Source organism: Podarcis melisellensis, assembly GCF_964234715.1.
Source record: "Podarcis melisellensis genome assembly, chromosome: 3".
Classification (NCBI taxonomy): Eukaryota; Metazoa; Chordata; class Lepidosauria; order Squamata; family Lacertidae; genus Podarcis; species Podarcis melisellensis.
The window spans coordinates 101,792,505-101,817,850 of NC_138530.1; the positions used below are offsets into that span (position 1 = coordinate 101,792,505).

At 43.2% G+C, this 25,346-nt stretch overlaps 1 long non-coding RNA gene across 3 annotated transcripts in view; it reads left to right on the top strand.

Moving 5' to 3' along the window:
* Positions 1–17,617, top strand: part of LOC309367314 — a 41,564-nt gene extending 23,947 nt beyond the window's left edge. For all 3 annotated transcript variants that reach the window (XR_014167025.1, XR_014167026.1, XR_014167027.1), the window contains one exon: positions 17,409–17,617. This is a non-coding gene — a long non-coding RNA (uncharacterized lncRNA). The remainder of the gene's footprint in view (positions 1–17,408) is intronic.
* The last annotated feature ends 7,729 nt before the right edge of the window (positions 17,618–25,346 follow it).

Consider the following 25,346-nt stretch of genomic DNA (forward strand, 5'->3'; position numbering starts at 1 on the left):
TTGCTGCTGTTGTCGCATACATAAAGAATGTTCTATCTTTCTTTAGCACCTTCTGGTCGACAATGCCCAAAAGAAAGGCCTCTGGTTTCTTGGTGAAGGTATACTTAAATACCTTTTTCAACTCATTATATATCATTTCCCAGAAGGCCTTCACCTTAGGGCAAGTCCACCAGAGGTGGTAGAATGTTCCTTAATTTTCCTTACATTTCCAACATTTGTTATCTGACGAATGGTATATTTTAGCAAGTTTAACTGGGGTCATGTACCATCTGTATATCATTTTCATTACATTTTCTTTCAAAGCATTACATGCAGTAAAGTTCAACCCAGTGGTCCACAACCTTTCCCAATCCTCAAACATAATATTATGCCCAATATCCTGTGCCCATTTTATCATAGCCGACTTAACCATTTCGTCTTGTGTATTCCATTTCAACAGCAAGTTATACATTCTTGAAAGTACCTTGGTCTTGGGTTCTAACAGTTCTGTTTCCAACTTCGATTTCTCCACCTGGAATCCTAACTTTTTGTCGCTTTTAAAAGTTTGCTTAATCTGAGCGTAGTGTAACCAGTCTCGCACTTTGTCCTTCATTTTCTCCATACTCTGCAATTTCCAATTATCTCCGTCTTTTTCTAACAGTTCCCAATATTTTGGCCAGTAGGCTTCCATATTGGTTCCTTTTCGGGCCTTAGCTTCCAAAGGTGAAAGCCACCTTGGTGTTTTATTTTCCAGTAAGTCTTTATATTTAATCCAGACATTAAACACTGCTTTTCTGACAATATGGTTCTTAAAGGCCTTATTGATCTTAACTTTATCATACCACAAATATGCATGCCAACCAAAAGCATTGTTGTAACCTTCAAGATCTAGCACATCAGTGTCCTCAAGAAGTAGCCAATCCTTTAGCCAGCAGAAAGCTGCGGCTTCATAATACAACCTTAAGTCTGGCAGGGCAAAGCCCCCTCTTTCCTTTGCATCTGTTAATATCTTAAACTTGATTCTGGGCTTTTTGCCCTGCCAGACAAATTTGGAAATATCTCTCTGCCACCTCCGGAAACACTCTGTTTTGTCCACAATTTGCAATGTTTGAAACAAAAACAACATCTTTGGCAGCACATTCATCTTAATTGCAGCAATTCGGCCTAACAAAGAAAGCTTCAGCTTTGCCCAACTTTCCAAGTCTCTCTTAATTTCCGACCAACATTTTTCATAATTATCTTTAAATAGACTCAGATTTTTGGCTGTTATGTTAACCCCTAGGTATTTTACCCTTTTCACTAGCGATAATTCTGTTTCTCTCTGAAACCGTTCTGACTCTGTGTCTGTCATGTTTTTCCCTAGCACCTTCGTTTTTTGTTTATTTAACTTAAATCCTGCCACCTGACCAAAATCATGTATCAGTTGTAATACTCTTTTCGTACTAGATTCTGGCTCCTGCAATGTCAATACTAGGTCATCTGCAAAAGCTTTTAGTTTATATTGTTTCGCTCCGACCTGGATCCCCTGCACCAGCCGGTCCCCTCTAATCAAATTCAAGAGCACCTCTAGAACTGAGATAAATAACAGAGGGGAAATCGGGCAGCCTTGTCGTGTTCCTTTTTCAATTTTAAATTCTTCTGTTACCACATTGTTAACTATCAATTTAGCTTTTTGTTCTGAATATATTGCATCAATCCCATTTTCAAAACCCCGCCCCACTCCCATTTCTTTTAAATTTCCCTTCATAAATTTCCAAGAGATGTTGTCAAAGGCCTTCTCCGCGTCTATAAATATCAGTACTGCTTTAGTGTTTATATCTGTTTGCAAAAGTTCCAAAATGTCAATAATGTTCCTTGTGTTTGCAAACATGTGTCTACCTGGGAGAAAGCCGGCCTGGTCTTTATGAATTACTTCATTTAAAACTCTTTTAAGTCTGCCTGCTAAAACATCAGCAAATATTTTGTAATCCACATTTAGAAGGGAGATGGGGCGGTAGTTCTTAAGTTGTGTTTTTTCAGTTTCTGATTTTGCTTTTTCACATCTTTTAGATGAGCTGGCCATTTTGTGTTAAGCCATGGCTCCATGGCATCCATTTTATGTTACCACACACCCTCCACAACAGCCATTTGGTGACTTATACCCACAGCAACTCTCTCATAATTCCAAATGTGCCAAAAGAGTTGGTGACTTTTGCCTCAGAGTATGCATGACACAACACGTCCCACCAAGGAGAATATGTTGCTTTTTGATAATATATTTAAAGAAGTGTTTCTGATGAAAATGAATGATACAATGTGACTCACAATCACAGGCACCCCACATCTTTTGCATTTCCTAAGGAAGGGGAAACCCTTTCTGTCATATTCGATTCGGTCCTGCCTGTACAAGCTTCTATAAGTTTCATTTCTCCATGACAGCTACGTTTGACAGACAGCAGCTTACTCTGGCAACTTTGTATCACATTTTCCTAACCATGTAAATTCTGTTGACAGCCTCATAAACCTAAATTGTCAGGCATGGTGTCCCAAAGCAATGCTTATTAAAATACACCAATGGAACAGAATAAATATGTTATTTATGTACAGCATACATATGGTGTAACCTGGAACATTTTTTTTTTAAAAAAATGTAATAACTGTGAATGGAAACTTGTAGGGAACGTTTGACAGTGTCAAAAAGTTTTGCTTGAGTGGTATAAGTTCAGATGCTTATTGCATACTCGTTGGATAATTTTCATTATGTGCAGTGAAATTGTAAACTCGCTATGGAGGTAGCTCCATGGAGCTTATTTCTGAGTACAAACATGCCTAGGATTCCTGTCAGACTCTACCCTTTCTGTTTGGAATCAGGCATTCAGACAACTCTGATTTAGTAGCCACATTTAACTATCAAATCCATAAAATTTGTCTTTTTACAATGAACAATATTGTTGCATGCCACCACAATCTCCTAACGGTACAAGTTTCCAGGGTGCTTGCCCAGGGTTTATGTTTCCTTTTGGAAATGAGGCACATTGGAGACTGTGGTGTCTTTATGATATATGGTTTATTTACACATATATGCAACCTTAGCACTTCAAAAGGGCCTTGTTTCTCCCATGGCTGTGTCCTAGGATTCAAACAGAAATTAAGCATTGCTCTCAAACATTTCTACTGGTTCTCTCGCTCTCCAATACAGTGGTACCTTGGGTTACATATGCTTCAGGTTACATACACTTCAGGTTACAGACTCCTCTAACCCAAAAACAGTACCTCAGGTTAAGAACTTCGCTTCAGGATGAGAACAGAAATCGTGCTCCCGTGGCACGGCGGCAGTGGGCGGTCCCATTAGCTAAAGTGGTGCTTCAGGTTAAGAACAGTTTCAGGTTAAGAACGGACCTCCGGAACGAATTAAGTACTTAACCCGAGGTACCACTGTATCCTGCTTTGCTTCTAGGTCTCATCATTGCTAGACCTCCGCTCCCAACTATCTTTGCCTGTTGAGGGAGGGCCTGCCACCTTTCTGCCCTCTTGCACCAAGCCCCTTAATCTCCCATCACCTTACCAGGAAGCTAGTTTAGCTACTTTCTGGAACAAGAAAGCTTGATTAGCTTTTAACACATGCTGGATCCAGGAATTAGAGAGGTTCGGCACACATACACCTGGCCCCAAACTTACAACAATATAAAGAAAAATAGACAAGCCCGATTCAGAGAGTATTAACTGTTCTTAAGTGGTCCTGAAATTAAAAGTGTCAAATGCAATTAATTTTTGCTACGTTGGAAGGCATGTCTCTAATTTGAAAACTCTCACATTGAGCTATGGTCTTTCCGCCAACGTCTGTCCCAGCTTCTGCCAACCCAGCAGTTCGAAAGCATGCCAGTGCAAGCCGATAAATAGGTACCGCTGTGGTGGGAAGGTAAACAGCATTTCCGTGCACTCTGGTTTCTGTCCTGGTGTCCCATTGTGCCAGAAGCAGTTTAGTCATGTTGGCCACATTACCTGGAAAGCTGTCTATGGACAAATGCTGGCTCCCTCAGCCTGAAAGCAAAATGAGCGCCACAACCCCATCATCACCTTTGGCTGGACTCAACTATCCAGGGGTCCTTTATCTACCTTTACCCAGGACTCTGGGTGTGCCAGAATGTAGGCAGCCCAGGAAAAATTTGACCTGACCCAGATCCAGCCTCCAATCTATTCTGGTTTGGGGTTGATGTATAATTAGGTTTTATTTTAAGTTAAACACGTAAATGAGAAGGGGGAGAAATAGATTGCAACTCCGCCCCTCAATTGCACTGCACAGAGTAGGAGGCTTCAATCCTGCTGGGTGCGGCAGTGGTAGCCCTGCAGGGAATACAATTGCAAAGCAGACCCCTGCAACCAGCAAGATTGAACCCTCCGCTCACCAGCTGGCAAGCAGACTGTGCCATCCTGCTGGGTGCTGCTTTGCAAGCACCTTCAATGTAGGGAACATGCTTCCACAACAGCAGCAGCCTGCAGTCAGCAGGATTGACCTCTTTAGTGCAATCCTGTTGGGTGCTGTGTCACTAGCACCTTCCCTGTATTACTGAACCCTCTGCTCAGCTTCTGGGGTGCCTGCTCTTCCTGATCCTCATTTGCAGTGAATGCTCAGATATTACAATCTAAATTTGCCACTTCTGGTGTTACAGTCTGTGCCGGAGACTTATTCTTATTTTTGTTCACTTAAGCATCGCTGTAGTGCTTTTTGACTTTACAGTCCTCTGAGTGGCTCACAGCTATAAAATTCATTTCAAAAACCTGATGGATATACACTGCTATATACACTTTTATTGGCATATTAGTGCCTGTTTTCACATTGTATTATTCGCTAACCTCTGTAGAGAATTTAGTGACATCTGAAATTAGGTTTATGTTCTTTGGTTACTGGCTTGGATTACAAGATTATAGAAGATATAAACCTACCAAAATTATTTTTGACAGGTATGGTTGCGATGGATAGACTCTACGCAAATTCCTGGTTGGCTCGTGTATATAAATGGCCAAATAACTGAGGGGTTTCCAAGGAGCTTTTCCAAGGCTATTCTAGAGCTAACTGATAAAAAGTAGGTTCTTTGAAATTAAATTTGAAGAAAAAATCATGCTTGGTTTTGCAGTGGCTATATCAGATAGTTGTCTTATTTGTTCTTTATTTTATTTTATATGCATATCGCTTTTTCCAATCATATGCTGTAAGATTAACACAAGAGAGTTGTAGCCATTTGTTGTATTATTGTTTTTCATTCTATTGAAAATTGCAAAACATAATGTCAAAATCTCTTGATAGTTTCATAGGCTGTTGCCGTATAGATCTAGTTTTTACTTGATCTAAGGTTTTTTTGTTTGTTTATAGAAAGATAGGGCTTAATTCGCTCCCACTGCAATACAGTATATAGCAGAACTTAAATTAGTATGGGTGTACACTTTACGAAGCAAAGTCTTGCCAATCTGTTGAGACTTTTGCTCCCTTAAAACATGGCTCCAGTTGGGTGTTTCAACCATAGACAATATTTTGTACAGAGGGATGCAGTAGACAATAGGAAACAAAGTCTGAAGACCAGACTAGACGATACATGAAATGGGTGGCTGCATCTCACAAATCTGAGTTGTGTGTGTTTGCGTTTTAATAGCTACATTTTATTATGTTTTTTAGATGTGTTCGAAGCTAGCCATAGTGGCTGGGGCAACCCAGTCAAATGGGCGTGGTATAAATAATAACAATATCATCTGCTCTGGCCCTAAATTCTCCTCCTTTACCCCTTTGGAGCTAATCTGTCATGACTGGTTCTCAGTGCTATTTTTCTAGAAAAAGAGGTGCCGGAACCCACCACGAACACCTCCCTCGTTCTGGCAAGTTCCCCCTGAAAAAAGCCCCGCTGGTACTTATATCCAATGAAGTCTTCCCAATTATGCAAGGACTACTGCTCACACAATGGAACTCCCTCTCCTCCCAATTTTTTTTCTGAGGGTGTCCCCTAACCCTTCAGAGTAGATTTGCGAGGCACAGAGAGGAAGGGATGTCTCATTACACAAGCGAGAGTCATTGCGCAAACAGGACCGCATCAGTGGATACAGCCTCTACATGGCTTGCTTTATATTATGCTGTGGTACCTCGGGTTAAGAACTTAATTCATTCCGGAGGTCCGTTCTTAACCTGAAACTGTTCTTAACCTGAGGTGCCACTTTAGCTAATGGGGCCTCCCACTGCTGCTGCACTGCCGCCACTGTGCGATTTCTGTTCTCATCCTGAAGCAAAGTTCTTAACCTGAGGTACTATCTCTGGCTTAGCGGAGTCTGTAACTTGAAGTGTCTGTAACCTGAAGCGTCTGTAACCTGAGGTACCACTGTACTATGAAATGCTTTGCTTATAATCAGCACACTACATAACCATTACTGGATGGACTGTTTTTGATGACTTACAGCTAAAATATGCGCAGGAAAATCTGTGGCAGAGATACCACCTCTCCTGTACTGTGCTAATGTTGTTTGACCATAGGAGCCAACTCCTACCTGAAGTTGATGGGCATGCCATTCACATGGTGTGCATGTGCTGCATCTTGTGATCGATTATGCAGGGTGGGTCTTGCCTGGGCCCCCCCATATATTTTATTCAATTGGCACCCTTTTGTCTGACTCTGAAATTAGCTGCAAAACTTATGGGAAGTTATGGGAAACTGCATTTGTCCTGCAGTGCACAGTTAGGTGGCACTTATACTTAGACCTTGGCTAAAAATAGATCGGCCCACTGAATAAAGTTGATCTGGCCTATATTTGGAAACTAGATAAGGCTCAGTGAACCAAGAGCATAATGTGGGGAGGGCCATGGGGGCCATAACCCCAGGCACACGGTTTTGAGGGTGTGTGAGCCAGGTGCACCTATGCAGGTATCCCTGCCCTGCTTGCTGCCAAGGGTTTCTGGGCCTCAGAGCCTTGCCAAAGTGCCTCCTGCCCCCTCGCTGAATGGCCACCTGGCTAGTGTTGGGGGGATGTGCCCGCCAAGGGCTATGTCGGCTGGCTGGGCTCCCCCCTGCATGGGCGGGTGGTGCAGTACAACCCTGTGAACCCTCCATGACCTGTGCCTGCCCAGTGGTGGTGGTGACGGTTCAGCTGCTGTAATGGGTTTTGTTCACCCTTTGTGCCCAATCCCTGGACCTACCTAGTGTGCATGCAGACAAACGCCCCGGGTGCCAATAAAGGATGCTACGCCACTGCAGCGAGCATAAGCCTGAGGGGCACATGTTAGCGGCCTGTTTCTTCAGCCTTGGAATTTTCCAGGATGCATTTAACAAAACTGTATATCTCAGCAGTTGTTGCCCTGTCCGTAAAATGAGAATGAGAATGATGCAGGGTTGTTGTGAAGGTGAACACAAGACCATAAAGATATGTGTAAAACTGAAAGTAATAGTGCTACAAATAACAGCAGGAGTGATAAATAATAGCCAACGCTTGTAGCATTCGACAAACAAACGCTCCTAACAAGATGTGTGTGAGAGGAATCCCAAATGCGCTCACCAGCCCAATGTGACCTCTTTGCATTTCTTACTTGGAAAACAGATCAGCCTGACTACGAGGGCTAAGGACCGCTTTAGTAATTCTGCAGTTGCCATTAAATGCCACCACATGCTGCAGTGTACAAAACGCATTGTAGGTCACCTTATGTTCTGCCTAGCTGTGTGTGCCTGTATGGATGGAGATATTATACCAGTATGTATTTATTATATGGCATTAGTGCATCTTAACGAGCATTGCTGTGGGATGCCTGCCAATTTATGTTTATGAGCCTGTCAACCTAATTTACATGCCTTTGAAAATATACAACATTGCCAGTGCAAGGTCTGCTTGTCGGATGATCTTGTCAGGCAGAAATGAAACACTCATCCAGCTGAGGAGAAAAGCATATTCATTACTGCTGGCTCCACTGAATTCTTGGTGACACAGTGAAATACATTTAATGCCATTTTGCATGTTTCATTCAGAGAGAGAGAGAGAGAGAGAGAGAGAGAGAGAGAGAGAGAGAGAGAGAGAGAGAGAGAGAGAGACTGACGTCTGGCTCTCTTATATAAAATATACTTTGCACTTAATCTCCCATCTTGCTTCCAAACAAAATATGAGGCCAGTAGCCAATCCTCAGTAACATTTGTATATTAGCAGGCGGCAGGGGAGGGGTGATCTTTGTCTGAAAAATTGAAGATGCTGTTTTTAAAAATTCAGAATAATGTGTTGGAGCTGAAGTGAAAAAGAAGCAGATCTGTCTAAGACGGAAGAGACCCGCGACATAGGCTGGTAGGAGTTCACTCCAAGCTCTTGACTGGGTAATTAGTGCAGTGGACTGACAAGCTCTATGCTTTCCTGCCAATTATACCTCTTGCACCGTGACTTTTAGAATAATTTGGAGCAAGGATTTTTAGAATGTCATCCTATCATTTCTCATTTAATTCTGCATTTGCCTACATTGCTCTGTGAAATCTCCCCTTGAATTCAGCCGGTGTTTCAAGCCAAGGAGCCCTGATGCATCAGTATAAAGTTCCTATTATCCAGGGGCATTAAAATAAACCCTCCCCTACTAGGTGTTGTTACCCACACAAAAACAAAAACAACACCCGTACATCAGAATGGGCAAGTGGGACAGAAAAATCCAGTCCAGACTTTCTTGACAAGGTGCTCTTGGTTCTGAGTCGACTTCTTCATGATTAGGAAAGTGCATACTAATGGTATCAAACAATTGCTTCATGTCAGAGTTAGGTGAGCAGGACAAAACTTAATTTGAACAGGACAAATGTGCTGTCGGTCAGGAAGGCTGCCATCCTATTCTGTAAACTTCCTCTAGGACAAAAAGCTTTTGCAAGAGTTTTGACAAGTATTTGGTCAAGGAAGCATTCAGGTTCATTATCGTTTCAGTTACACCAGTTGCTGGTCCACTTTTAGGCACAATTTGTAATGTTAGCTACGTGTATCACCTAAACTCCTACACGGCGATAAACCATGATTCCTAAAATCCGCATCTGAGAAAGCATTTCTGTGTATTTCTTTAGGTGCCAAATACTGTTCTATTCCAGGGCCACACAGTCTTGTTACACGTCTGAGGTCAGAACTAGGCCTGCTGTGTGTCTCGTCCTTCTGTCACAAAAATGTGTGCAATAGAAATTAACTGTTTAGCAGTTGTATTAGTACAAAGAATGTTAAGGTCATCTTTTGAAAACTTACTTTTCTTGAGTGTGAAATTCAAAAAAAGGAGGGAATAATGGGATGTACAACAATGCAGAACACCAGTCAGCTGCTTGCATTGCTTCACTTCACAATTGTTCCCTTGCACACTAGAGCAGAAGATTCTTGTCAGTCTGGAATGCTTTTTGAAAATGACAGAAAGAGGGGAAATGTTTTGCAATGAGTGGCTTAATGTAAGGGCTGCTTTATTGTTTTGAAACAATAGATGAATAAATTCTCTTAAAAGTCTGAAAGCTTGCAATCAATTGCACTTCTGCTTGTTTTCTTCACACCTCATTTTCACAGAAATGAATTGCAGAGAAGGTATAAGGTCCAGGGCAGGATAGAGATTCCGAATTTGGCAGCAAGCAAACCACTCCCAACATAAATGACACTTGCAGTAAATGAGATTGGTGGTGCATTGGGGTGTCCTAAGTCTGAAAGTAACACTAGTTTGAAAGACTTGTAGCTCAGTCATAAAGTCATGGTATATTCTGAGCACTTTCCTTTTCTCCCAAGCATTTAATTTTTAATTTTCTTCTTTCTGCTGTGCTGTAGTTAGCTGCTGGCTGGTACTTTAGTGTTGATCATGCTGACATTTTAGGGAGGCCGTTGATGTGTTTTAATTGTTGCAGATTTTCAGTCTTCCCTTATTATACTTAATTTTTAATAATAATAATAATAACAATGATAATAATAATTTATTTATACCCCGTGCATCTGGCTGGGTTTCCCCAGCCACTCTAAACAGCTCCCAACATCATCATCATCATCATAACAACAACAACAACAACAATGTAATAAAACATCAAACATTAAAAACTTCCCTAAACAGGGCTGCCTTCAGATGTCTTCTAAAAGTCAGATAGTTGTTTATTACCTTGACAGCTGATGGGAGGGCGTTCCACAGGGCAGGTGCCACTACCGAGAAGGCCCTCTGTCTGGTTCCCTGTAACCTCACTTCTCACAGTGAGGGAGCTGCCAGAAGGCCCTCGGAGCTGGACCTCAGAGGCTGAACTGTGGGGGTGGAGACGCTCCTTCAGGTATACTGGGCAGAGGCCGTTTAGGGCTTTAAAGGTCAGCACCAACACCAACATAATGCCATTATGTTGCGGTGGGAAGGTAAACGGCATTTCTGTGCACTCTGGCACTCGTCACAGTGTGCCGTTGTACCAGAAGCGGTTTAGCCACATGGCCCAGAAAGCTATCTGTGAACAAACGTCGGCTCCCTCATCCTGAAAAGTGAGATGAGTGCCACACTCCATAGTCACCTTTGACTGGACTTAACCATCCAGGTTACCCTTGACCTTTACCAACTTAACTGTCATTTAATTTCATAATGCCATTGCATTTGTTGATGTTGAGTCATCTTGAAACTTCTTGTGCTACAGTGGCATCTCGGAAGTTGAGCGGGATCGGGTCTGGAAGTCCGTACGACTTTCAAAATGTTCAGAAACCAAGGCATGGCTTCTGATTGGCTGCTGGAAGCTCCTGTAGTCAATTGGAAGCCATGGAAGCCATGTCAGACATTTGGGTTCCAAAGAACATTCGCAAACTGGAGCACTCACCTCTGGGTTTGTGGCATTCGGGAGCGAAAACATTCAACTAGCAAGGTGTTCGCGAACCAAGGTAGGACTGTATAAGGCAATGAATAAATAAAGCTAAAGGGTGACATCCAATGATTTCTGCTTGCTTGTGTAATGGAAATCTGTTTCTGCAATGAGAAGATTTCTCTTCAACCCCACAGTAGATTTTGGGAGTGTTCAGAAGGTTGCAAGGGGGAGAAGGGAAAGCCCTATTGTATGAGCCGACACTTTCTCCTGCTACATTGGATCTCACCCAATAACAACAGTTATTAATTAGTTGCCTTCCTACTGCTAAACTCCACAGAAAAGTTGATTTGCCTAAAGCGTGTAAGGCTCTCCCAGAAATATTTCACTCTAATAGGAACATAACATAAATTACCCTCGCTTTATCCATCACCATTTCCTATGTATAATATACCATTACATTCTGTCCATTCATACTGATCTGCAATAGATCTGCATAGTGTCAGCTTAATGCCAAATGACAGGTGTCGAAAATGTAATAAAAGCTGAGACACGTTAATCCATTTTGTTTGAAACTGTGGAAAGGTAATCAGATTCTGAATGGCTGCCTAAGCTTAAAAATACAGTTGCTAAGATGTTTCTTCCAGAAACAATCATATCTAAGATTCTGATTAGAAAAGAGTAACTCCTGTGTAAAACTGCCTTAAATTATAACAATTTTGTGGTAAAGATGCTGAGGACACACTGTGAAATACTAAACAAATCATGAAGCCGTATGATGAGCACCCTGGAGTTATTCTGTAGCACATTAAAGAGCAAAAGCTGTTCTTTTGTGCCCATTGATAATGTTCTTTCCTGCCACTGTCCTGCTCAAAATGGATTTGAGCTGGGAAGGTGGTACAGCTAGCTTGGATAGGGAAGGGGCAGAGTCCCAAGGATGAGATGGAAACCCTGGGGTGGGGCTGCATCTGTCTCTCAGGGCTGCGGTTCTCCATCTTTGCTTTAGCCAATGAGTTCTCAGGTCTCACATGGGTCTAAAGACACCAGTCTTTCTGCCACCCCACCAAGTTCACTTGCCTTCCAGGTAAGTCAAAAGATCTCAAGCTGAGGATTGTTACAGGCTCAAGAAGTCAAGAAGACCATCGCTGCAACCACCTCACTTCCAGCATAGGACCTATTCCGTCTCACTCTTTTGTAATTCCATGTCTGTTAGTGTTTCACACAAAAACAAATACCAAAACAGGCAGGTCAGAGTGCATGGAAACGCTGTTTACCTTCCCACCACAGTGGTACCTATTTATCTACTTGAACAGGTGTGCTTTCAAAGTGCTGGGTTGGCAGTAGCTGGGACAGAGCAATGGGAACTCACTCCGTTGCAGGGATTCGAACTGCCGATCTTCCAATCAGCAAGTCCAAGAGGCTCAGTGGTTTAGACGACAGCACCACCCGCGTCCCACAAATAGACAAATGACAGGTGTATTTGGACTTGATCCTCCAGTCTTCTGGTCACTCACTTATGAGATGGCAGGGGGAAATAATATTGTATTACACATGTTTCACTGCTCTATGCCCCAATTCCCAGATCTTTTAGTCCTCCTCCCACAAAACATGGTTGATTGTTAAGAAAAACAATCACAGCCCTCTAATTCAGGGGTCAGCAACCTTTTTCAGCTGTGGGCCGGTCCACTGTCCCTCAGACCATGTGGTGGGCTGGATTATATTTTGAAAAAAAATAATAATGAATGAATTCCTATGCCCCACAAATAACCCACAGATGCATTTTAAATAAAAGCACATATTCCACTCATGTAAAAACACCAGGCAGGCCCCACAAATAACCCACAGATGCATTTTTAATAAAAAGACACCTTCTACTCATGTAAAAACACCCTGATTCCCATATGGTCTGCAGGCTAGATTGAGAAGGCGATTTGGCCGCATCCGGCCCCTGGGCCTTAGTTTACCTACCCCTGCTCTAGTTGGTGATTGATTGATTGATTGATTGACTCCCATTATCCCTGACCACTGGTCATCCTGGCTGGTGCTAATGGGAGTTGGAGGACCACAGGACCATATTGGATCAGATGGTTCAACAATTAACCATGAAATATAAGGCAGCTTCAGAAGTGCCAAATTATATATGCAAGCTCATGAGTCAGAATTATTCCATATTTGAGAGTAGGTTTGATTCCAATAAAACTAATGGAAATAGCTTCTCTGTTTTCCCTTACTGGGCCTACCATTTGAAGATCTGTGTAAATAATGATTCTTTATTCAGCTATAGTCATGACCTTACTAGGTGTTTTCGAATGAGATGAAATGTATTACACAAAAACGAACACTTGGTAACAATCAAGTGTACCTTTACCGTACCTACTTTATATGTAATTTCTTGTTTTTATTCCCCCTTCTTTAGCATCCTGTCAAAACAAACTTTATATTCTTCATAATTAACCAGTGTTTCTGCAAATACCACAAACAGGATTTTTTTAAAAAGACAAAACACAAAAGAACTTTCTATAGATTTGCCCACTGATGCTGGTGGCATTTCCACATGAGCAGAATTTTCATTTATTTCTGAGACAGTTTACATAAGGGTTTTCTTTCTTTCCCCCCCCAAAATCGCAAATAAAGGTTACAAAGGCATAAATGCTGGAAAATCTCCACCGGAATGGCGCTGCTTAGGGGAACTTTAAATAGAAACAAAAATGTCACTTTTATGTGTGGCGCACCTCCCTCCTGCTCAGCGTAACTCCTGCGAATGTTTGGCTTTATTGTTGAGAGGTTGGTGCAGTCTATCATTTCTCGATAATAACCTTAAACAAATGCCATGTGCAAAGGTCTACAATTATGTTGGGCTCAACACATCATTTGTGCCTGACATGATAGCTTCACTGTTGCCTGGGAGGAATTAAAAATTCCTTAATTAAACGAGACTCAAAGGTGCTATCAAAAGGCAAAACAAAATAAAACACAGAATACCGCTCCTTAATAACACTGTGTTCTGAGTTGTTACTTGTTTGCCTCTGCAAACTCTTGATCATGCGTAGTATGTTCAATACTGAGGCAATGTTATTACTTGCCTGCCTCGTGTGTGTGAGAGAGAGGGGGGAGGGAGGGAAGGAGAGGGAGAGAGAGAGAAGGGAAAGGAGCTGTTTCTCCTTCAGTTTGAGTGATGAGACATGTGGCACTCAAACAGAGGGCTGACTGCAAGTTAGGAAAGTGGAGATAAGCAACCTCAGGCTCGGGAGCCAAATGCGATGCTCCAGTCCTTTCTCTCTTGCCCTCAGAACTCTCCCCAAACCACACAACTGAGCACATGCATTGCATATAATAAGTTCTCACCGTAGTTGCAGGCTTCTCCAATGATATTCTCTTATCTGAATCCCTACCAAGTAAAAAACACCAATAGGTCACCAAACCAAGTAACAGAAATAGACTGGGAAAAGCTTCATCTAGGCTTTCAATGTACTACAAATGGCTGCACAGACATCTGTGGGCAAGTGAGTTTATCCAGAAGCAAATACTCATATATTAGCTCACAGCTACAAATTGTTCTGCGCCTACTGTGTCCAGAAAATGCAAGTCCCAGACAGGGCTTCTTTGCTCCTGCTGCTGGTCTGGTTTCAGCTGGGGCAAAGCATTCATGAACCTCTGGTGGCAATCACCATGAAATTGTTTCAGTGAAGTCAGTGGGCTTATCCATAGGTTCACAATCTGTTCCTTGCCCCATAAGTCACAGGATTGAGGCCAAACAAATTAATAAAGCTATCTTCCTTCATGCGGACAAAAATTAATTGTATTCATTTTGAAAACATGTAAAATGTGCCAACTTTCACAGGTACAAGATAAGAAAGTGATGAATGGGTCATAATGGAGTTAATATTCATAGACTATATATCTCTTGCATGCATTTTATTAACTACAATATTGTATGTAATTATGATCGCTGACCTACTAAAGCAATTGCCTTGGACATCTTGTAATAAAGAATAAGGCACAACCCCTGCGTTCTTTCCATTCCTATCCAGAGCAAGAGAAATTATTTCATTTCTTGGGAAATGAAACCAAGTCTTGCAAAGTGGATAGCAAAATCTGTAGAACATTGGCCTTGGTCAGAAGCAAGGAAAATGAACTCCCTGAAACATGTCTTAATCCACTGAAAATAACCGTGCAGATAATTGCTACAGCAAAGCTGAAATTATTCATTAAAAAGACTTTAGAAGATTTTTAATGACTTTTCTCATAAGCAAACATTATAGCATAGCAGTGATTCTTGCTCCCTGCACTGATACTTCCACAAGTAAAATCTCTAGAGTAGATTTTTAAAAAGAAGAAGGAAGACAGTAGCAATGTATAAAATTGGCTTGGCTTCTGCTCTTGAGAAAAACAACTCCAATGAACCACAGACAGAATCACAGCCCATGCATTGGGTGCGTGGGTGAGGGAGAAATTTGATTCACTTCACATTCCAAGGTGAACCTACCTAATTTGCGCTTACTGAAACAGTATGTGAACCAAAACAGGGCCAATCATTGGAATTTGTAATTATCTGAATTTTGCATAGCAGTTCTCCAGCCAAGCAACATGTCCAGAAGTGTGTGTACTAGGGTGCAAATGTGCATAAAATGTATGTACTGTATTAGTGAAAATAACATGTTGTTGTTGTTGTTTAGTCGTGTCCGACTCTTCATGACCCCATGGACTAGAGCACGCCAGGCACTTCTGTCTTCCACTGCCTCCCGCAGTTTAGTCAAACTCATGCTGGTAGCTTCGAGAACACTATCCAACCATCCCGTCCTCTGTCGCCCCTTCTTGTGCCCTCCATCTTTCCCAACATTAGGGTCTTTTCCAGGGAGTCTTCTCTTCTCATGAGGTGGCCAAAATATTGGAGTCTCAGCTTCACAATCTGTCCTTCCAGTGAGCACTCAGGGCTGATTTCCTTAACAATGGATAGGTTTGATCTTCTTGCAGTCCATGGGACTCTCAAGAGTCTCCTCCAACACCATAATTCAAAAGCATCAATTCTTCAGCGATCAGCCTTCTTTATGGTCCAGCTCTCACTTCCATACATCACTACAGTGGTGCCTCGCAAGACGAAATTAATCCGTTCCGTGAGGCTCTTCGTATAGCGGTTTTTTCGTCTTGCGAAGCAAGCCCATTGACAGCTTAGCGGATTAGCGCTACAGCTGTCAAGCGGCTTCCAGCGATCAGCTGTTAAGCGGCTTATCAGCGGAACAGCTGATAAGCGGCTTAGCGGCTTAAGAAAAGGGCGAAAAAAGTGAAAAAAACCTGTGGGGGGATGCAAGATTTTTTTCGTCTTGCGAAGCAACCCCATAGGGGAATTCGTTTTGCGAAGCGCCTCCAAAACGGAAAACCCTTTCGTCTAGCGGGTTTTTCGTCTTGCGAGGCGTTCGTCTTGCGGGGCACCACTGTACTGGGAAAACCATAGCTATGGTTTTCCCAGAAAATAACATACAAAGATGCATTATACTGAGGGATACAGCTTTGCAAGAATGTGTACAAAAATGTACATATTAGAATAAATCTGCGCTAAAATGTTGGTGAATTTTCATGTGGACTTTGTTTTCAACAACAAAAAGCACACAAATTTAGAAATTTGGAGGCCTGAACTTAGGACTGGAAAAAGCAAGAAATGGAGAGAAACTGAAATTGACGGATTTGCCCATTATTACATGGGTGACTTGTTCCAAGGGAGCTTTGGGCTTCTGCTTTTGAAGCACTTACATGGCAAAAGAGTTGAGTCTCAAAAGCACCTGTCCGATAAAACTTGATGCTATGGCAGAGGGGGAAAGATGAAAACCAAAGCTGTTGTGCTCCTTTGTTCATCCACATCCAGGACACTAATCATAGTTCATGGAACTGCATAGCCAACACTCAGGGAAACTCCCAGACCTTGAGCACAATGATTCAGAGTTGGTCCGTCAAATCTTAAATAAGCATCTGGACCTGACTGGGCTTAAGCACCAGTTTTATCAGCGGTGCTCAACCTATTTGGACCTGGGGGTATATTTGGAAATCTAAAAATCTGTTGCAGGCAGCACAAAAGTAGCCATTTCACAGAAGAAAAGCAGGTGATAGTCAGAACCACCTACATGCACAGAACTCAGAGAAAACACACAGAGAAAGAAAAGAAGCAACATCCTCAAACTGATTCCCCAAAAGTAGAAACGAACACACTCCTCTTCAAAATAATGGGTTTGTGGTGGACAGTGGACCTTGGTGAGGCTGCTATGGTGTACAGGGTGTTACACTGGGGCCCCAACATCCTGCCATCGCTGTCAGCCCTCTCCTCAGTGTGTGTGGCTGAAGGCATTGCTTCAGAGAAAGCCCTTGCTTCCTTCTGTTGAGAAAGGGTGTCTTCACACAGTGCTTAGCTACTTATGCTGGTGGGGTGAAGGCATGGCTTGAGTAAGCCTGTTATCAGTTGTATTGGCTGGTGCTAGCATATGAAGTGTGCAGAGTCACCAGTCATTGTGAGGAGAGGCAGCTTACCTAAGGCTGAGGTGAGATTTGGTTGGCTGGTTCAAAATCAAGGCTCTTAGCCCTAACATTGCACTTGCTCTTGGTACCATTTGTCCATTTGGGCTCAGTATTTCTCATTCTTATTCCGCGGGATGGATCCGCACAGCTAATAAAACTCGTTCTGTTCTACAGGTGAGTTAGCCTTGCTGGAAGATAACCGGGGAACTGAATGACCAGTGGGAATTAAGCTTGATCCGAAGGCAAAACAACTCAAACTATAGTTGAAACAGCAGCATTAATTGCACATCATTATCCAGGATAATCAAGCTGCAGGAATAAGAAATTAGACATTCTATCATCATATACTGAATTCAAACACAATATAATTACTCAACTCCAAATTATGTACTCCACCAATTAATTACTTTTTTAAACTTTGGCTTCCAGCACTGTTTTACACATATTGCATTACAGAATAAATTAATCACACCTGTAAGTACTTCCGAATATATATATCAGTTATATATAAATTGCCCCTTAAACTGGATTCTCACAAAGGATTAATATATTTTAGAAAGCTCAGTATGTGGAGGGCAATAAGCATGACTGAGATCGAGAATCCAAGGAATGGTGTTTCTGGTTATGCTGTCTACACGAGAAAGCTGTCTTCTGCTATGTCCCACTCACATCTTTCTCCTTTCTCATAAGTCAAAGAAACCAAGGCTGTTTCAGGGCCATACCTCTGTCTGAATCCAGAAAGAAATGGGTCTAGATAATCTGCATCAACTCTTCTTTCAAAGCCATTCCTGTTGGTGGACATCACTACATCTCCTCGCACAGTGGTCATCAGATGCCTACCAGGAGTATTGTTACTCCTAAGTAAACATAAAGGCCATGGGTTGAGGACAAGTCATCTTTTGGCAAGGAAAGGGAGCCTTCAGATCACACTCCAAATTCAGCCTTCAGAGGCGTCCCAGCTCCTTGGTCCTCCTCCACTCCTCCTTGACTTCCATGCTTGGTACAGAAGGCTGGGGAAAGGAAGGAACAACAGATGCTGAGCCTAATGATAATATGGGGGTCAGAGATGGGAACAGACTGCACAACCCTTCTCCTGCCCCACATCTGCTAATTGAACATCTGAAAGAAGGAACTGATGTTCATCAGATTCTATGTTAAGCCAACCAAAGTGACTGAAACGAACAGAGCATATGGCAGCACAAACATTTTCAAAATGATTCCTTCAGAACAAACATTCAAGTTGCATGAGCACTTCTGGCTCGAATCATGTTGCACAGTCTTATGAATAGTAATGGCATGCAGACCTAAGCAGAGGTATTTGATTTTAATTGAGCTATCCTTTAAAGACTCCCCCCCTCCCCTCTGCTGTGTCAAGGTCATATTCTCACAGATAATAAGTTTATCATATGAGAAGAGCAGCAATAATGGGCACGAGAGACACATTGAAGACATGTGGCATTGCTAACATGAAAGAAAAGAGAGAAAATGTACTAAAAGCAATAATTGAAGTATACACAGAAGTCAGTCCCACTGATAATTAGCTTAAATTATTAAAGTGCATAAGAGGTTATTAACTAGGAAAGTGCATGAATTATAATTTTTGCTGATCATGACTTCTCCAACTCTCCCAAACTTCTTTTCTTTTTAACTTAAACAAAAAGGAAATATAATTCAGATAGAAAAGGGAGGCCTTTGAAATATTCCAATTGCAAGAAAGAATGAACAGATAATGCTTGCCTTTATTCTAGTCTGGACTGTAGAGCTGTTTGTTTTAATAAACCAATCTAACCTTGGCAATTGCCGAAGAGCTCCTGAGAAAATAAGGGAACTCAGAAAGGTGACTGGTGATTAATACATATCAGTATAGTCCTCAACTCCAGATACAGTGGCTGGGAAATGTTAGGATGACATGGTGTTAAGAAATTAAGCTGGCAGAAGTAACTCCAGGGTAGAGGGCAAAAGGAGGGGGCATGTCAAGTGTGGGGAATGGGTTTGTTGGGGAGAGGTATAAACAAAGTTATACTGCAGTCTAACTTCCTTATTTCACTGCCCCCACCTACAAATCTCTGTGTAACTTACACCAAAAATTCTGGTATATCTAAATTCACCCCATAAAAAAGGGACCCTGACCATTAGGTCCAGTCGTTACCAACTCTGGAGTTGCGGCGCTCATCTCGCTTTATTGGCCGAGGGAGCCGGCATACAGTTTCCGGGTCATGTGGCCAGCATGAATAAGCCACTTCTGGCGAACCAGAGCAGCGCATGGAAACGCCGTTTACCTTCCTGCTGGAGCGGTTCCCATTTATCTACTTGCACTTTGACATGCTTTCGAACTGCTAGGTCGGCAGAAGCAGGGACCGAGCAATGGGAGCTCACCCCGTCATGGGGATTCGAAACATCAACCTTCTGATCGACAAGTCCTAGGCTCAGTGGTTTAACCCACAGTGCCACCCGCATCCCAATTCACCCCATAGTAATCAATAAAGAGGGCAAGAAACCATGGACTAGCCTACGGGTGCTAACATGCTGCCATCCAGATGTTGTTAGACTACAGCTCCAACATCCATGACCATTGGCCATGCTGGCTGGAGCTGCTGGGAATTGGAGTCAATGTCTAGACAGCACCTTTCGAACTACCCATAGGCTGGATGAAACAAAAGTCTGCGTTCTGACAATTTGCCATCCTTGATGTCAACCAAAATGTGCTATCTCAAAAGGCTGCCTTACACCTAGTTGGATTGACCCTCTCAGTAGGTCAGTTTCCTGTCTTCAGCACATTGATTATAACAGCCTCCCCAACCTGGTGCCCTGCAGGGCATGTATTGGCCATGCTCCAGGGGTCTGATGAGAGTTGTAGCTCAGAACACCTGGAGGGTATCAGGCTGAGGAAGACTGGATTATAATAACAGGTCTCTTGGTGTTTTCTGATCACTTTTGTTAAACGTATAACAATTGGGGTGTGTGGGGAAGTGAAAGAGAACCCAGAAAAACGATAAATGACGATGTGAGAGCTGGACCATAAAGAAGGCTGATTGTCGAAGAATTGATGCTTTTGAATTATGGTGCTGGAGGAGACTCTTGAAAGTCCGATGGAATGCAAGAAGATCAAACCTCTCCATTCTGAAGGAAATCAGCCCTGAGTGCTCACTAGAAGGACAGATGCTGAAGCTGAGGCTCCAATACTTTGGCCACCTCATGAGAAGAGAAGACTCCCTGGAAAAGACCCTGATGTTGGGAAAGATGGAGGGCACAAGGAGAAGGGGACAACAGAGGACGAGATGGTTGGACAGTGTTCTCGAAACTACCAACATGAGTTTGACCCAACTGCAAGAGGCAGTGGAAGACAGGAGTGCTTGGTGTGCACTGGTCCATGGGGTCGCGAAGAGTCGGACACGACTAAACGACTAAACAACAACATTGTGCTTACACAAAACATACATGCACCACTGTTTGAAGTAGAAAATATTAGATATGTTTATAGCCTTTGTGGAACTCTTACCTTAAAGGAAGGGTAAGAGCTCTTGAGCTTTCTAGCTTTTTCAATTCATTCCTCCTGAGCAGATTCTGTTCCATTCTTGATGTGCTGCCCTTAGCATGTAACGTGCTTGAAATCACATTAGTGCCCCATTCGCTTTGGATTTATGAATGTAATGGAACATCTCACATTGGAGCTATTGTCTTTTATCACTTAACCTTGCATATTTTGTTATCTCACAGCCAGGGTCTGCAGGAAGTATCCCTCCCCTCAAAACAAAAATATATAAAACATTTCTATCATGTGTTGTTATCAAGTGGAGCAGATAGCATCCAGAGAGAGAGAGAAATAGAAAACATTTGTGTGCCCATATGGCACATGGAAATCTCATTATCTACTAGCTCTCAGTTATTCAAGACTGTAATCAGTTTACCAGCTTGTCATGCCCAGGCAAATGCCTGAATTGCTGGAATAGTTCACCGAACTTGTTTTATGAGTCAGTTTAGCAAAAAAAGGGGGAGAATAAAAAAAAACTTTTAGGGTAAGAAGACCAATGACAATTTACTCAGAGGTTATCCTTTTGTGCGCTTCCTTTCTTGCATGCATATACAGTGGTACCTCGGGTTAAGTACTTAATTCGTTCCGGAGGTCCGTTCTTAACCTGAAACTGTTCTTAACCTGAAGCATCACTTTAGCTAATGGGGCCTCCTGCTGCCGCCGCGCCACCGGAGCCCGATTTCTGTTCTCATCCTGAAGCAAAGTTCTTAACCTGAGGTAATATTTCTGGGTTAGCGGAGTCTATAACCTGAAGTGTATGTAACCTGAAGCGTCTATAACCCGAGGTACCACTGTATCCCACTTTTCTTCTGAGGCAAAATACTTGTGGTTCCCAGGAGGTCTCCCATCCAAACCCAGGCCAGACCCAGCAAGATGGTTGCTTCATGTGCCTTCAGGACTGCATCTACACTGACCTTTTAAACGTTATTAGAACAATAATAGAAATATTGTTCTGAAACATCACAGGGCATACTCCTGAAAATAAAGTGTTTCTTACCTCTGTCAAAGCTGGAAATGTTCTCTTTTGCTTTCTCTCCGCTGCCTCACTGGTTTCTGGTTTCTCTGCAGCACGTTCTGGTGCCACATTTTAATAATGTTAAGAACAGAACACCTTGTGGTTATATGGTTATTCCTTAACTCTTTCTTAGCTTTAAAAACCATGAGCGTAGATCTGCCCCCAAGGTTGCCAACCTGTTGGCATATTTGGAATTTGGAAGACTGCCATTGGCCCCACCCTCTCTAGTCACTTCTCTCCTCCAATAAGCAGTGCCTGGATGGTCCCATTACAGCATTCACAATATAGTCTTTGATCGGATGAGATCTAAGTCCTAGGAGCTAAAAGAAAGTGGGTTAAAAAAAAAAAAGAGGTTTGGAGCAGCAGCCCAAAAGGGCTGTAAACCTACTTGGAAAGTGGATTGGCGCTAAAACCCTAAAGCTAACAGTTGTGAATATTTAGCATAGTCACACAAGTGCCCTGCAAACACATACTCACATGCTCAGGGGCAAAGGAAGGAGAACCGGCACCAGTGGCAGGGTGTCGGGAGCGGGGCAAACCACCTACCAGCATGTGCGTGTGTGCTGTACACACAGTGCACACACATATGCCGTAAGCACAGAGCATATGCATGCGTTGTTACACACCGCACATGAATACACACCATACATACAGCAGCGGATTCTCTGCTTGCGGCTGCAGCGGTGGCGGGATTCCGCTGCTGTCCTTATGGCACATGCATGCACAGTACTTAGTGGCACAGATACTGCCACCGTCTATACAGTGCTTGAGGAGTGCCGCGCATGCACAGTACCAGGCGCTGCTTGAGCGCTATACGGAGGGTGACAGAGGGTGCAGCCACGGGTGGAGGATCCTCTGCTCACAGCTGCAGCGGGGCGATGGCGGCGGTTCACGCCGCCGTGCCCAGGGGCAGTGGGGCGAGCCCCCCGTGGGGTGCCTTCTTGTCACCCCCCCCTCAGAGATGACACCTGGGGCAAGCTGCCCCCTGCACCCCTTACGCCACCACTGCACATGCTAAACCACTGTGACCTTCAGATGTTGTTAACTGCTCCCAACATCCTTGACTCAGTGGCATAGTGCTGTTTGCCAGCGCCCGAGATGGGTGCATTTGGAAATGCATCAGGCAGGGACAGAGCATGCTCACCCAGTCCTCACCACCAGGCAGGCACTCACATCCCAGGCAGGGACGGGGCAGGGTACGGAGGGCGTGCAATGGGGATCTCTGCGGGAGGCACCTGGTGTGCCCCCCCCGAATGTGTGCCCGGGGCAATGGCTCCCCTGCCCCCCTCCATGCTACACCACCGCCTTCACCATTGACCATACTGACTGGGGCTGATAGGCCATCTTGTCTCTTGTCTTGCATAAAACACTGGCACATGAGAGCAAAGTTGTAAAATCCAGCTCTCAAGTTAAGAGCCACAGATGTGCACTCCGGCCAAAATAGGTAGCGCTATAGTGTAGTAAGCTCCATGCTGAAGAAAAATTTGCATCTTGAGAACTTGATGTGACTAGCGTGCAGATGGTGGGCTGAGCTATGGTTCTAGGAAGCACCCAGTTCAAATGTCACCTTTGATATGAACATATTGCATGACCTCAGGCAAGCCACTGAGGACATCTAATGCCTTTTCCACAGATATGAACTCCAAAAAATAGTGCTATTTAGAGAAACCAATATATGATAGACTATGGGGATAATAAGGCTGACCTCTCTTACAGGGTTCTAAGATTACATCAATAACATACATGAAGTGCTTTGAACCCACCAAAGCACTGAATACGTGCTAAGCATTATTCTTGCTACGGAGAGAAAACAGATATTGTATTGTTTTTTAACAGATACCTTGGGGGGAAAGGCAATAACCACACAACATATTGCACGTAACATGCCACTTTGATTGCTTCACCTTTACTTTCCCTTCTGATCCATCACTGCTTACATTTGATAAGTTTCCTAGCCACCAATACTGTTCTGCTGTTATTAAAGAAATGGCATCCCCCTCAGAATATTTTCGCACTGAAATACTCGCAGCCATTTGGCGGTGAAAAGATTAAGGTTTGCTATCTCATAAAATATAGTAAGAGCTCGAAATGGATGTTTAAACCATTGCCGATAGGGATCTCCCTTTTCCACTGCGTGTTTGGAGCACTAGCAAATGTTGAGATCAAGACAGATTTACATAATCAACTCATTTTTAACCTTTCCCTTCCTCTGTGACAAATCAGTCGAGAAACTCCTGTGAGGAATGAGACTTGGACCCAGGACCTTGCTTAGAAAAGCAGGTCATCCAGGACTAGCCTAAGAGGCTGATAAGAAAGAAAACCACAGTGTGCTTTTTTATTGTTGTTCATATTGTGTTGCCTGCTGGGTGCCTAAATCCACAGCGCAAATAAGAATCCAAGGGAGAATTCTTTGCTCCACTGCAGTTAGTGAGAAAACTTTTGCTGACCTCAGGGAGAGCAGCACAGCTCAGAAGTCTGAAGAACCAAAGTTGCCTGAATTAGGCTTTTTTGCTGCACAGCAATGTGTGACCCACTAAGCCAGGCATAGGCAAACTCAGCCCTCCAGCTGTTTTGGGACTACAACTCCCATCAAACCTAGCTAACAGGACCAGTGGTCAGTGATGATGGGAATTGTAGTCCCAAAACGTCTGGAGGGCCAAGTTTGCCTATGCCTGCACTGAGCCAAACAAAGCCCTTTTTTTGTGGCCCAGTATGCATTTGATGCAGGTGGCGCAGTGGTCTAAATAACAGAACCTAGGGCTTGTCGATCAGAAGGTCAGCGGTTCGAAGCCCCGCGACGGGGTGAGCTCCCGTTGTTCGGTCCCAGCTCCTGCTCACCTAGCAGTTCAAAAGCACATCAAGTGAAAGTAGATAAATAGGTACCGCTCCTCCGGCGGGAAGGTAAACAGTGTTTCTGTGCGCTGCTCTGGTTCGCCAGAAGCTGCTTAGTCATGCTGGCCACATGACCTGGAAGCTGTCTGTGGACAAATGTCGGCTCCCTTGGCCTATAGAGAGAGATGAGCGCCGCAACCCCAGAGTCATCTGTGACTGGACCTAATGGTCAGGGGTACCTTTACCTTTATGCATTTGGGGAAGCCGTACAAGAGGAGTGAGCGTAGGGTGGCCATGTGTCCCACGTTGTGGATCACAGTCCTCTGTTGAAGGGCTGTCTAATTCAAATACAATTTAAAGGTAAAGAGCCAAAAGAGAATCCATACTGGATTACCAATTAGACAGACTAAGCATAGGGGACCAGTAAAGTAGGGGCACAAAAAAAATAGGAATATATATGACATTTGATATTTCAAAAACAGCATCAAAGTAGTCATCATGAGAAAATTTTGAACTTTACTAGACTTCCTTGCACTCCATTCCACATCCTCCCCCTACTTTTCTGTTCTCTTTTTGTTGTATGCATGACTAAAAGGCTGACTCTGTTGCGTGTATGAGAGAGTGTTTGTGATATACTCAAACTACCGTCCTGTCCTGTGTAGCAGGTTGCTTCTGCTGAATTTTTGCCATATATATATATATATATATATATATATATATATATATTCTGCAG